We start from the raw sequence: 14,239 nt of genomic DNA on the forward strand, positions 1-14,239 counted from the left end.
ATATTTGCAGCACACTGAGCACAGTCAGATATGGAGCGTTTTTCAGGCAGAGAACGTAGATATTTGCACTTGCAGCACACTGAGCACAGATATTTGCAGCACACTGAGCACAGATATTGGCAGCACAATTTGCTGCCCACTGAACATAGAAACTAAGAGGACGCCAGCCACGTCCCCTCACGATCATCTCCAATGCACGAATGAAAAATGGCGGCGACGCGCGGCTCCTTATATAGAATACGAATCTCGCGAGAATCCAACCGCGGGATGATGACGTTCGGGCGCGCTCGGGTTAACCGAGCAAGGCGGGAGGATCCGAGTCTGCCTCGGACCCGTGTAAAACGGGTGAAGTTCGGGGCGGTTCGGATCCCGAGGATCCGAACCCGCTTATCACTAATAAATATATATATATATATATATATATATAGAGAGAGAGAGAGAGAGAGAGAGAGAAATAGAGTGGCACTCCAACGGACTTGGTAAAACAATAGGCTATGACAATGATAGCAAGTGAATGCGACGTTTCGGATTTTACTCCTTTGTCAGGCAAAATACATGCAAACAGACATCTCCATTGTGCTTACCTAAATACCTTCCTGAATTAACTTCTCCATCTCACACGTGAGTCACAGGTCCCCGAGCCGGAGCTGCCCGCACTTCCGGTCAGCGGCACTTCCTGTTTCCGATGACATCACTCTGCATCACCCTCCTCTCTGGCGGCGTTTTGCCTAGCAATCGGCCTCTGGGATGTTGTTAGTGATAGGAGTAGACTCTGCCGACAACGTATACATCACCAGTGTCATAGCCACCCGCACTTCTGGACAGTGGTGTGCGCATAATCTCCGGGGCGTCGGCATGGCAACCGGTCAAACAGGAAACCGTGGTTACTGTGGAGATAGAGTACACAAACTATCACATACATAAGTTAAAAACATGTATAGCATAATCAGAGCTAACTAATAGGAAATACCTAACCTATAAACAACAATAATAGATCACGAAGACCCTTTCATAATTTCAACAGGGAAGATGCAACAACGACTGATTCCAACTCCTCAGCTGGTGAATCTAGGGGAGCAACAGGATCTATTGAAAATATCTGTGGTAAACCCCCTTTAGGGGTCATGACCCGCACTGGTAGTGGAAAAAGCAGACTAATCAGAAGGGGCGGACAGTGAAAACAAAAAAAAAGCCGGGGACGACCCAAGAAAATAAGATTTTACTCACCGGTAAATCTATTTCTCGTAGTCCGTAGTGGATGCTGGGAACTCCGAAAGGACCATGGGGAATAGCGGCTCCGCAGGAGACTGGGCACAACTAAAAGAAAGCTTTTAGACTACCTGGTGTGCACTGGCTCCTCCCACTATGACCCTCCTCCAAGCCTCAGTTAGGATACTGTGCCCGGAAGAGCTGACACAATAAGGAAGGATTTTGAATCCCGGGTAAGACTCATACCAGCCACACCAATCACACCGTATAACTCGTGATACCATATCCAGTTAACAGTATGAAACATAACTGAGCCTCTCAACAGATGGCTCATAACAATAACCCTTTAGTTAACAATAACTATATACAAGTATTGCAGACAATCCGCACTTGGGATGGGCGCCCAGCATCCACTACGGACTACGAGAAATAGATTTACCGGTGAGTAAAATCTTATTTTCTCTAACGTCCTAGTGGATGCTGGGAACTCCGAAAGGACCATGGGGATTATACCAAAGCTCCCAAACGGGCGGGAGAGTGCAGATGACTCTGCAGCACCGAATGAGAGAACTCAAGGTCCTCCTCAGCCAGGGTATCAAATTTGTAGAATTTAGCAAACGTGTTTGCCCCTGACCAAGTTGCAGCTCTGCAAAGTTGTAAAGCCGAGACCCCTCGGGCAGCCGCCCAAGATGAGCCCACTTTCCTCGTGGAATGGGCTTTTACTGATTTAGGATGCGGCAATCCAGCCGCAGAATGCTCCAGCTGAATTGTGCTACAAATTCAGCGAGCAATAGTCTGCTTAGAAGCAGGAGCACCTATTTTGTTGGGTGCCTACAGGATAAAAAGCGAGTCAGTTTTCCTGACTCCAGCCGTCCTGGAAATATAATTTTTTAAGGCCCGGACTACGTCCAGTAACTTCAATCTTCCAAGTCCCTAGTAGCCGCAGGCACTACAATAGGTAGGTTCAAGTGAAAAGCTGATACCACCTTAGGGAGAAACTGGGGACGAGTCCTCAATTCTGCCCTATCCATATGGAAAATCAGATAAGGGCTTTTACCTGACAAAGCCGCCCATTCTGACACACGCCTGGCCGAAGCCAAGGCCAATAACATGACCACTTTCCACGTGAGATATTTCAAATCCACCGTTTTAAGTGGCTTAAACCAATGTGATTTTAGGAAACTCAACATCACGTTGAGATCCCAAGGTGCCACAGGAGGCACAAAAGGGGGCTGAATATGTAGCACTCCCTTTACAAATGTCTGAACTCCAGGCAGTGAAGCCAGTTCTTTCTGGAAGAAAATCGACAGAGCCGAAATCTGGACCTTAATGGAACCCAAGTTTAGGCCCATAGTCACTCCTGACTGTAGGAAGTGCAGAAAACGACCCAGCTGAAATTCCTCTGTTGGGGCCTTCCTGGCCTCACACCACGCAACATATTTTCGCCAAATACGGTGATAATGGTTTGCGGTTACTTCTTTCCTGGCTTTTATCAGCGTAGGAATAACTTCCTCCGGAATGCCCTTTTCCTTTAGGATCCGGAATTCAACCGCCATGCCGTCAAACGCAGCCGCGGTAAGTCTTGGAACAGACAGGGCCCCTGCTGTAGCAGATCCTGTCTGAGCGGTAGAGGCCATGGGTCCTCTGATATCATTTCTTGAAGTTCTGGGTACCAAGCTCTTCTTGGCCCATCCGGAACCACGAGTATCGTTCTTACTCCTCGTTTTCTTATTATTCTCAGTACCTTTGGTATGAGAGGCAGAGGAGGGAATACATAAACCGACTGGTACACCCACGGTGTCACTAGAGCGTCCACAGCTATTGCCTGAGGGTCCCTTGACCTGGCGCAATATCTAGTTTTTTGTTTAGGCGGGACGCCATCATGTCCACCTGTGGCCTTTCCCAACGGTTTACCAACAGTTGGCAGACTTCTGGATGAAATCCCCACTCTCCCGGGTGTAGGTCGTGTCTGCTGAGGAAGTCTGCTTCCCAGTTGTCCACTCCCGAAATGAACACTGCTGACAGTGCTAAGACGTGATTTTCCGCCCATCGGAGAATCCTTGTGGCTTCTGCCATCGCCATCCTGCTTCTTGTGCCGCCCTGTCGGTTTACATGGGCGACTGCCGTGATGTTGTCTGATTGGATCAGTACCGGCTGGTTTTGAAGCAGAGGCCTTGCCAGACTTAGGGCATTGTAAATGGCCCTCAGTTCCAGAATATTTATGTGTAGGGACGACTCCTGACTTGACCAAAGTCCTTGGAAATTTCTTCCCTGTGTGACTGCCCCCCAGCCTCGAAGGCTGGCATCCGTGGTTACCAGGACCCAGTCCTGTATGCCGAATCTGCGGCCCTCTTGAAGATGAGCACTCTGCAGCCACCACAGTAGAGATACCCTGGTCCTTGGAGACAGGGTTATCAGCCGATGCATCTGAAGATGCGATCCCGACCACTTGTCCAAGAGGTCCCACTGAAAGGTTCTTGCATGGAACCTGCCGAATGGAATTTTGCTTCGTAAGAAGCTACAATTTTTCCCAGGACTCGTGTGCAGTGATGCACCGATACCTGTTTTGGTTTCAGGAGGTCTCTGACTAGAGATGACAGCTCCTTGGCTTTCTCCTGCGGGAGAAACACTTTTTTCTGTTCTGTGTCCAGAACCATCCCCAGGAACAGTAGGCGTGTGGTAGGAACCAGCTGTGACTTTGGAATGTATAGAATCCATCCGTGCTGTTGTAGCACTTCCCGAGATAGTGCTACTCTGACCAACAACTGCTCCTTGGACCTCGCCTTTATAAGGAGATCGTCCAAGTACGGGATAATTAAAACTCCCTTTTTTCGAAGGAGTATCATCATTTCTGCCATTACCTTGGTAAAGACCCTCGGTGCCGTGGACAGTCCAAACGGCATTGTTTGGAATTGGTAATGGCAATCCTGTACCACAAATCTGAGGTACTCCTGGTGAGGATGGTAAATGGGGACATGTAGGTAAGCATCCTTGATGTCCAGGGATACCATGTAATCCCCCTTCTCCAGGCTTGCAATAACCGCCCTGAGCGATTCCATCTTGAACTTGAATTTTTTTATGTATGTGTTCAAGGATTTCAAATTTAAAATGGGTCTCACCGAACCGTCCGGTTTCGGTACCACAAACAGTGTGGAATAGTAACCCCGTCCTTGTTGAAGTAGGGGCACCTTGACTATCACCTGCTGGGAATACAGCTTGTGAATTGCCTCTAGCACAGCCTCCCTGCCTGAGGGAGTTGTCGGCAAGGCAGATTTGAGGAAACGGCGGGGGGGAGACGCCTCGAATTCCAGCTTGTACCCCTGAGATACTACTTGAAGGATCCAGGGATCCACCTGTGAGCGAGCCCACTGATCGCTGAAATTTTTGAGGCGGCCCCCCACCGTACCTGGCTACGCCTGTGGAGCCCCGGCGTCATGCGGTGGACTCAGAGGAAGCGGGGGAAGAATTTTGATTCTGGGAACTGGCTGACTGGTGCAGCTTTTTCCCTCTTCCCTCGTCTCTGTGCAGAAAGGAAGCGCCTTTTACCCGCTTGCTTTTCTGAACCCGAAAGGACTGTACCTGATAATACAGTGCTTTCTTAGGCTGTGAGGAAACCTGAGGTAAAAAAAAAATCTTCCCAGCTGTTGCTGTGGATACGAGGTCCCAGAGACCATCCCCAAACAGTTCCTCACCCTTATAAGGCTCTATGTGCCTTTTAAAGTCAGCATCACCTGTCCAGTGTCGGGTCTCTAATACCCTCCTGACAGAATGGACATTGCATTAATTCTGGATGCCAGCCGGCAAAATATCCCTCTGTGCATCCCTCATATATAAGACGACGTCTTATGTTCGCAAAATAGTATCCCTGTTTGACAGGGTTACAGACCACGCTGCAGCAGCACTATCTGCAGGTCTCAGTCTAGTACCTGAGTGTGTAAATACAGACTTCAGGATAGCCTCCTGCTTTTTATCAGCAGGTACCTTCAAAGTGGCCGTATCCTAAGACGGCAGTGCCACCTTTTTTGACAAACGTGTGAGCGCCTTATCCACCCTAGGGGATATCTCCCAGCGTAACTTATCCTCTGGTGGGAAAGGGTACGCCATCAGTAACTTTTTAGAAATTACCAGTTTCTTATCGGGGGAACCCACGCTTTTTCACACTTCATTCACTCATTTGATGGGGGAACAAAACACTGCCTGCTTTTTCTCCCCAAACATAAAACCCTTTTTTAGTGGTACTTGGGTTAATGTCAGAAATGTGTAACACATTTTTTATTGCCGGGATCATGTAACGGATGTTCCTAGTGGATTGTGTATATGTCTCAACCTCGTCGACACTGGAGTCAGACTCCGTGTCGACATCTGTGTCTGCCATCTGAGGGAGCGGGCGTTTTTGAGCCCCTGATGGCCTTTGAGACGCCTGGGCAGGCGCGGGCTGAGAAGCCGGCTGTCCCATAGCTGTTACGTCATCCAGCCTTTTATGTAAGGAGTTGACACTGTCGGTTTATACCTTCCACCTATCCATCCACTCTGGTGTCGGCCCCACAGGGGGCGACATCACATTTATCGGCATCTGCTCTGCCATCACATAAGCCTCCTCATCAAACGTGTCGATACAGCCGTACCGACACACCGCACACACACAGGGAATGCTCTGACTGAGGACAGGACCCCACACAGCCCTTTGGGGAGACAGAGAGAGAGTATGCCAGCACACACCAGAGCGCTATATAATTTAGGGATTAACACTATATTGAGTGAATTTTTCCCAATAGCTGCTTGTATATACAATATTGCGCCTAAATTTAGTACCCCCCCTCTCTTTTTAACTCTTTGAGCCTGCAAACTACAGGGGAGAGCCTGGGGAGCTGTCTTTCAGCTGCACTGTGAAGAGAAAATGGCGCCAGTGTGCTGAGGGAGATAGCTCCGCCCCTTTTTCGCGGACTTTTCTCCCGCTTTTTTATGGATTCTGGCAGGGGTATTTATCACATATATAGCCTCTGGGGCTATATATTGTGATATATTTGCCAGCCAAAGTGTTTTTATTGCTGCTCAGGGCGTCCCCCCCCAGCGCCCTGCACCCTCAGTGACCGGAGTGTGAAGTGTGCATGAGGAGCAATGGCGCACAGCTGCAGTGCTGTGCGCTACCTTGGTGAAGACTGATGTCTTCTGCCGCCGATTTTCCGGACCTCTTCTTGCTTCTGGCTCTGTAAGGGGGACGGCGGCGCGGCTCCGGGAACGAACACCAAGGCCAGTTCCATGCGGTCGATCCCTCTGGAGCTAATGGTGTCCAGTAGCCTAAGAAGCCCAAGCTAGCTGCAAGCAGGTAGGTTCGCTTCTTCTCCCCTTAGTCCCTCGATGCAGTGAGCCTGTTGCCAGCAGGTCTCACTGTAAAATAAAAAACCTAAAATAAACTTTCTTTCTAGGAGCTCAGGAGAGCCCCTAGTGTGCATCCAGCTCGGCCGGGCACAGAAATCTAACTGAGGCTTGGAGGAGGGTCATAGTGGGAGGAGCCAGTGCACACCAGGTAGTCTAAAAGCTTTCTTTTAGTTGTGCCCAGTCTCCTGCGGAGCCGCTATTCCCCATGGTCCTTTCGGAGTTCCCAGCATCCACTAGGACGTTAGAGAAAACCTAGTTTTTAACCTCACAGAGAGAGTACTGACTGCTTCTGAAATTAAGGTCCTAAACAGGGGGTTGTCATTCGTCCCGACCAATAAATTTAAAGGATTCGAATGGAAAGTAGACCAAGCACATCTCAATAGACAACTTAAACTTAGAGAGTTTTTCAAAGATACACCCAGAGAGTTATCAACAATAGATCAGGGAAAGAAAAAGTTCAAGAATAAGTCCAGATTTGAACCCCTTTCCCACAACACCTCCATTTCTAGTTTTATGAAAGCTTTGGACTCACAGGTCATTGCAGGATCCCAAAAGGAGGTCAAAACCTTTCCTAATTTAACACAAGAGGAGTTTAAAGCCTTAAGATATTTGAGGGATGACAACAATATTATAATTCTACCAGCTGATGAGGGTGGAGGTATTGTTGTGTGGGGCATTGAGGAATATAAAAACGAAATGTATGTACAACTCTCTAACAAAGCTGTCTATAGGAAATTAACTATGGATCCGACGCAAGGATACAAAAGAGAACTGGAAATTGTCATCAAAAAGGCCGTAGAGGATTGTATCCTTACACAGGAGGTGGCTGAATATCTACTTATCCCTCAACCGAGAGTACCGCTTCTATATTGTCTTCCTAAAATTCATAAGAATCTGTTGAAACCCCCAGGCAGACCAATTATCTTGGCGCGTGAATCATTATTTAGCAACATCTCAAAATTTTTAGATCACTATCTCCAACCTTGTGTAAAATAAGAATTTACTTACCGATAATTCTATTTCTCGGAGTCCGTAGTGGATGCTGGGGTTCCTGAAAGGACCATGGGGAATAGCGGCTCCGCAGGAGACAGGGCACAAAAAGTAAAGCTTTAGGATCAGGTGGTGTGCACTGGCTCCTCCCCCTATGACCCTCCTCCAAGCCTCAGTTAGGATACTGTGCCCGGACGAGCGTACACAATAAGGAAGGATTTTGAATCCCGGGTAAGACTCATACCAGCCACACCAATCACACTGTACAACCTGTGATCTGAACCCAGTTAACAGTATGATAACAGCGGAGCCTCTGAAAAGATGGCTCACAACAATAATAACCCGATTTTTGTAACTATGTACAAGTAATGCAGATAATCCGCACTTGGGATGGGCGCCCAGCATCCACTACGGACTCCGAGAAATAGAATTATCGGTAAGTAAATTCTTATTTTCTCTATCGTCCTAGTGGATGCTGGGGTTCCTGAAAGGACCATGGGGATTATACCAAAGCTCCCAAACGGGCGGGAGAGTGCGGATGACTCTGCAGCACCGAATGAGAGAACTCCAGGTCCTCCTTAGCCAGGGTATCAAATTTGTAGGATTTTACAAACGTGCTTGCCCCTGACTAAATAGCCGCTCGGCAAAGTTGTAAAGCCGAGACCCCTCGGGCAGCCGCCCAAGATGAGCCCACCTTCCTTGTGGAATGGGCATTTACATATTTTGGCTGTGGCAGGCCTGCCACAGAATGTGCAAGCTGAATTGTATTACACATCCAACTAGCAATAGTCTGCTTAGAAGCAAGAGCACCCAGTTTGTTGGGTGCATACAGGATAACAGCAAGTCAGTTTTCCTGACTCCAGCCGTCCTGGAACCTATACTTTCAGGGCCCTGACAACATCCAGCAACTTGGAGTCCTCCAAGTCCCTAGTAGGCGCAAGGCACCACAATAAGCTGGTTCAGGTGAAACACTGACACCACCTTAGGGAGAGAACTGGGGACGAGTCCGCAGCTCTGCCCTGTCCGAATGGACAAACAGATATGGGCTTTTTTGAGAAAAAACCCACCAATTTGACACTCGCCTGGCCCAGGCCAGGGCCAAGAGCATGGTCACTTTTCATGTGAGATGCTTCAAATCCACAGATTTGACTGGTTTTAAACCAATGTGATTTGAGGAATCCCAGAACTACGTTGAGATCCCACAGTGCCACTGGAGGCACAAAAGGGGGTTGTATATGCAATACTCCCTTGACAAACTTCTGGACTTCAGGAACTGAAGCCAATTTTTTCTGGAAGAAAATCGACAGGGCCGAAATTTGAACCTTAATGGGCCCCAATTTGAGGCCCATAGACACTCCTGTTTGCAGGAAATGCAGGAATCGACCGAGTTGAAATTTCTTCGTGGGGCCTTCCTGGCCTCACACCACGCAACATATTTTCGCCACATGTGGTGATAATGTTGTGCGGTCACCTCCTTCCTGGCTTTGACCAGGGTAGGAATGACCTCTTCCGGAATGCCTTTTCCCTTAGGATCCGGCGTTCCACCGCCATGCCGTCAAACGCAGCTGCGGTAAGTCTTGGAACAGACATGGTACTTGCTGAAACAAGTCCCTTCTTAGCGGCAGAGGCCATAAGTCCTCTGTGAGCATCTCTTGAAGTTCCGGGTACCAAGTCCTTCTTGGCCAATCTGGAGCCATGAGTATAGTTCTTACTCCTCTACGTCTTATAATTCTCAGTACCTTAGGTATGAGAAGCAGAGGAGGGAACACATACACCGACTGGTACACCCACGGTGTTACCAGAACGTCCACAGCTATTGGCTGAGGGTCTCTTGACCTGGCGCAATACCTGTCCCGTTTTTTGTTCAGACGGGACGCCATCATGTCCACCTTTGGTATTTCCCAACGGTTCACAATCATGTGGAAAAACTTCCCGATGAAGTTTCCACTCTCCCGGGTGGAGGTCGTGCCTGCTGAGGAAGTCTGCTTCCCAGTTTCCACTCCCGGAATGAAACACTGCTGACAGTGCTATCACATGATTTTCCGCCCAGCGAAAAGTCCTTGCAGTTTTTGCCATTGCCCTCCTGCTTCTTGTGCCGCCCTGTCTGTTTACGTGGGCGACTGCCGTGATGTTTTTCCCACTGGATCAATACCGGCTGACCTTGAAGCAGAGGTCTTGCTAAGCTTAGAGCTTTATAAATTTACCCTTAGCTCCAGTATATTTATGTGGAGAAAAGTCTCCAGACTTGATCACACTCCCTGGAAATTTTTTCCTTGTGTGACTGCTCCCCAGCCTCTCGGGCTGGCCTCCGTGGTCACCAGCATCCAATCCTGCATGCCGAATCTGCGGCCCTCTAGAAGATGAGCACTCTGTAACCACCACAGGAGAGACACCCTTGTCCTTGGATATAGGGTTATCCGCTGATGCATCTGAAGATGCGATCCGGACCATTTGTCCAGCAGATCCCACTGAAAAGTTCTTGCGTGAAATCTGCCGAATGGAATTGCTTCGTAGGAAGCCACCATTTTTACCAGGACCCTTGTGCAATGATGCACTGACACTTTTCCTGGTTTTAGGAGGTTCTTGACTAGCTCGGATAACTCCCTGGCTTTCTCTTCCGGGAGAAACACCTTTTTCTGGACTGTGTCCAGAATCATCCCTAGGCACAGCAGACGTGTCGTCAGGATCAGCTGCGATTTTGGAATATTTAGAATCCATCCGTGCTGTTGTAGCAGTATCCGAGATAGTGCTACTCCGACCTCCAACTGTTCCCTGGACTTTGCCCTTATCAGGAGATCGTCCAAGTAAGGGGTAATTAAGACGCCTTTTCTTCGAAGAATAATCATCATTTCGGCCATTACCTTGGTAAAGACCCGGGGTGCCTTGGACAATCCAAACGGCAGCGTCTGAAACTGACAGTGACAGTTCTATACCACGAACCTGAGGTACCCTTAGTGAGAAGTGACAATGCTAAATTCCTTTTGTCGTAATTATAACCCTTTATGAAGTCTAAGAACACTGTACGCTGTTTACTTAAGAAGTACCGTAATGGTACGCTATTTGCGTAACGATCGCTCAGCAGTAAGCGAGACGCTCAAGCGTCACGTTCGCTCACGGCCCAGTGATCACAGAACACGTTATTGGTTATCACTAGAGTAATGATTCGCGGTAGCGTAGCGTACGCTCGAGACCACGAGTAGGTCACCAGCGATGCAGACGCTCACAGCGCTATACCTTTATGTATAAACCTTATACTAAAGAAATACACAGAATACCTTAATGTGAGTACAGGGTGTAAGTGCAACCTTGTGTAACCTGACTAACTACAAGGCTGCTTGAGCGTCACCGACGCTCAAGTGAACACTTAATACTATAGAAAATACACAGATACTGGTTTAGGGTCCAAAGCCTATCAACTGTATTATATCTAATATACTTGTAAAAAGGGGATAACAGTACAAATGATACACTACAATATAACAGAGACTTCCTAACCACAGAACTAAACAATAAATACACAAAGACAATACTACACTGACCTAAATGCAATACAATACAATACTATAATACTATGAGAGATATAAGAGAAAAAAGGAGAGAGATAGAGAGAGACGGGGAGAGATGAGAGAAATTGGCTCACAGAAAGACAATGATTACGGAGAGAAACTTACGCACAAGGGTAAACGATCGCATGCGCCTGGACATCCAGCACCCGATTTTCAGCAATGAGAACCATTGAAGAGTGAGAGCTGGATGTGGTCGGCCTGCCTATTTATGCCCCACACACAATGCAATCTCATAGTCCCTACAATCCCATTGTCCATTGGATGAAGGAATTCGACCCTGTATCACAACAAAAGGTCATAGGTTGATTCATACAGGTGGGCTGTGACGATTTCAAACAGCTCAGGTGGGTGGGGAACTAGGTTTCCCGCCGCATACCTGAGTATGAGTAAATAGTAGAAATGGACATAAACTTCTTATGTCCATAACTATTCGCACGAGCGATTAATACGCTCCAAACCAACACCGGAATATTGCTAATTAAATACTCTTCCGATGGGTACCAAACACTGCTGTATGATTCTTGTTAGACCCTTCGTACGATACAAAGAGGGATTCCCTAGCTCAGGGACCTTCTATATTAACCAAACTTTCAGAAACTATCAAAGGGATCATGATCTATAAACTACATTAATTGTGAAAATATGTAACGAATGAGTCGCACGCTACGACTACATAAACTCTACCGTAAATACGCATACCGCGCCTGCGAGTGCACGCTATCGCGGGTATGCGCCTTCACGGGAGAGCGTACGCATGCGCAGCGCGGACCGGTGTGCGGTGCAAATATGGCAACGTGCATAGAGACATTTTTCTGACTTTGACAGTCCACCCTTTGGCAGTCAATAATAACTGCCACCTTCTAAAATATTTAAGGAGAAAAATGTAAATCAGGGGTTAATTGATTTCCATGGTTGGGTAAGGGAGGAGAGAGGAGAAGGTGTGAAGAGGGTGTGACCTAGTGAGATAGCAGAAGCATGTGTGTATGAATCCATGTTTGGGGGGTCATGTATCATCGTGCCGTACGTGTTGTACATCAAGCTTCGAGGTATTGCGAAGTATACATTTGAATTCCTTCTTATCCTGTGGTACAGGTCTGTGGATGGGCTGTCAAACTTTACCGAGCTCTTTTCGGATTTTGAACAAAATGGGGAGCACATTTTAGTTGATGATACATGAATGGGGGAGGTATGTGGTTGCTGATATCTGTGCCTGTATTCCCTATCGTCTATGTGTGTCATTACCTGAGGGTTGTAGAGATGAAGATAAAGAACACTTATGGAAAATGCAATGATATTCTATGTCAGGGAAATGTACATCTGTCGTCGAAGTTGTGTTCGGTATCTGTTGAGAGTCGTCTTCTTTGCGCTGTATTGCTCCTTGGGCATGAGCAAATAGCTTTGTCTGAGCCATCAGATTTACAAAAAATGTTGGGCTAGCGTGAGTTTAAAAGTACTAGGGAAACTGGGGATCCATGGCAAAGTTCATCAAGTGTCCATATCATAGGTTGTCAAAACTTCATCTTTGGTGCTTGTCTGTTGTCTGTATAGCGTCTCGTCAACTTCCTCGTCCAAGGGGGTCTTTGTATCTTGGAGAAAAGCAGAAAAACAGGTGAAAGAAACGGACCGTATAATCGCATTTTCATCCCATCCTGGTTTCTATCATTGGGTCATAAATCAAATCCAGGTTAATTACAGTTTCCTCGCTCCTCAAGCTCATCACTCTTGTACTTTGTTTGCACCTCATTAAAGCCTGCCCGCATCTAAATATCAATCCAATCGATATAACGACACCCAAGATACATAGTAGAAACTTTCCAACATCCATTATGACTCCTTGAGCCCAGTCTCCTAAACCGGAGAACCAATTTCGCGGGTTCAACCATGACACCCAACCAGTCAGCTCATTACCTACAGCAGCAAGGGTGAGATTGTGTTTCCGACGAAATTCCCACTTTAATTGCAGAATATCGTCCATCTTTTGGTCTATGACCTCTACCGGATCCTCGGTGCTATTCGTGATATAAGTGCAACACTTTATGCCGTACTGTGTTGCCAATGTAACACAATATCCGCCTGTTACTGCTGTAAGATAATTAAGAACCATCCTATGCTGAACTAGTTCTGTTTTATAAGCTTGAAGTTCTCTTCCAGTGTATCTAAACGTGTCATCATACATTTCAGTGATATTATCTAACAAATTGGCGAGTGCGGAAATGTATCTATAATTCATCACTCCTCGAGCGGTGCGAGTGAAATCTAACGCTACCAGAACCTGAATCCCGGTGGATTCATGGATAAGATCGGAGGCCGGATGCTCTAACCTTTCTGACAGTTGTCTTTTAACTCGGTGCTCGTAATGAGTGTGAGTATAAGGAGCTTGGGCACCACGGTGTATGTCCTTCATTTTGTCATGTGTTACAGTCATCACTTCAGGCAATACTTTTCCAATATAACACAATCCTTCAGAGTTTGGGGCAAGCCACTTGTACGCCTTTCTCCCGCATATGAAATATGCGTCATCGGGGAGAACATATGGGACGGAGAAGGACATGACCATGTTACAAACCTTCCAGGTGAAATCTCCTGACCCTAATTCTTCCATCTGCTTAATGCACGTATCAGTTTGTACGATATGTGCACAGTATCCTGGTGATACCTCTCCAACTCTAGTAATCCTATTTCCTAAGGTATATCGATACCGAAAAGATTTTCCTCTACTGGCTATGTGGCGTACCAGCTCTGTATCTGTAGGCATTCTATCTGCTCTGTGTGAAAAGGTCATGGTAAGGTTGCTCCATGACACTTCCCAATTTCCCGGTTTTCTGGGATTGGAGATATTGAAACATAAGAGGGACCTATCCACATGGTATTGGTGGAGCTTCAAACTAGGAGGGCTGGAGATATTAAACCTCCGGTCCACCGGTCTCCCACCACTTAGCTCAAGTACCTCCCCTAACGTTAAAGGAAATGGTACTAGCCCTGATTTGCTATGACCCTGAGGTACTTGAGAGCATACCCAACAATCTGTTTGGTTTAACACATTACCCACTAAAGAGTGATAGTCACTCAATGGATGCCGGTCTATATGGATATTA

General features: G+C 47.2%; 1 long non-coding RNA gene across 2 annotated transcripts in view; it reads right to left on the reverse strand.

Moving 5' to 3' along the window:
* Positions 1-590: 590 nt before the first annotated feature.
* LOC134935086 (uncharacterized) overlaps positions 591-14,239 on the reverse strand; it is a 33,099-nt gene continuing 19,450 nt past the window's right edge. For both annotated transcript variants that reach the window (XR_010179894.1, XR_010179893.1), the window contains exon 3: positions 591-887. This is a non-coding gene — a long non-coding RNA (uncharacterized LOC134935086). The remainder of the gene's footprint in view (positions 888-14,239) is intronic.

This window comes from Pseudophryne corroboree, chromosome 6 (genome assembly GCF_028390025.1).
Source record: "Pseudophryne corroboree isolate aPseCor3 chromosome 6, aPseCor3.hap2, whole genome shotgun sequence".
Lineage (NCBI taxonomy): Eukaryota > Metazoa > Chordata > Amphibia > Anura > Myobatrachidae > Pseudophryne > Pseudophryne corroboree.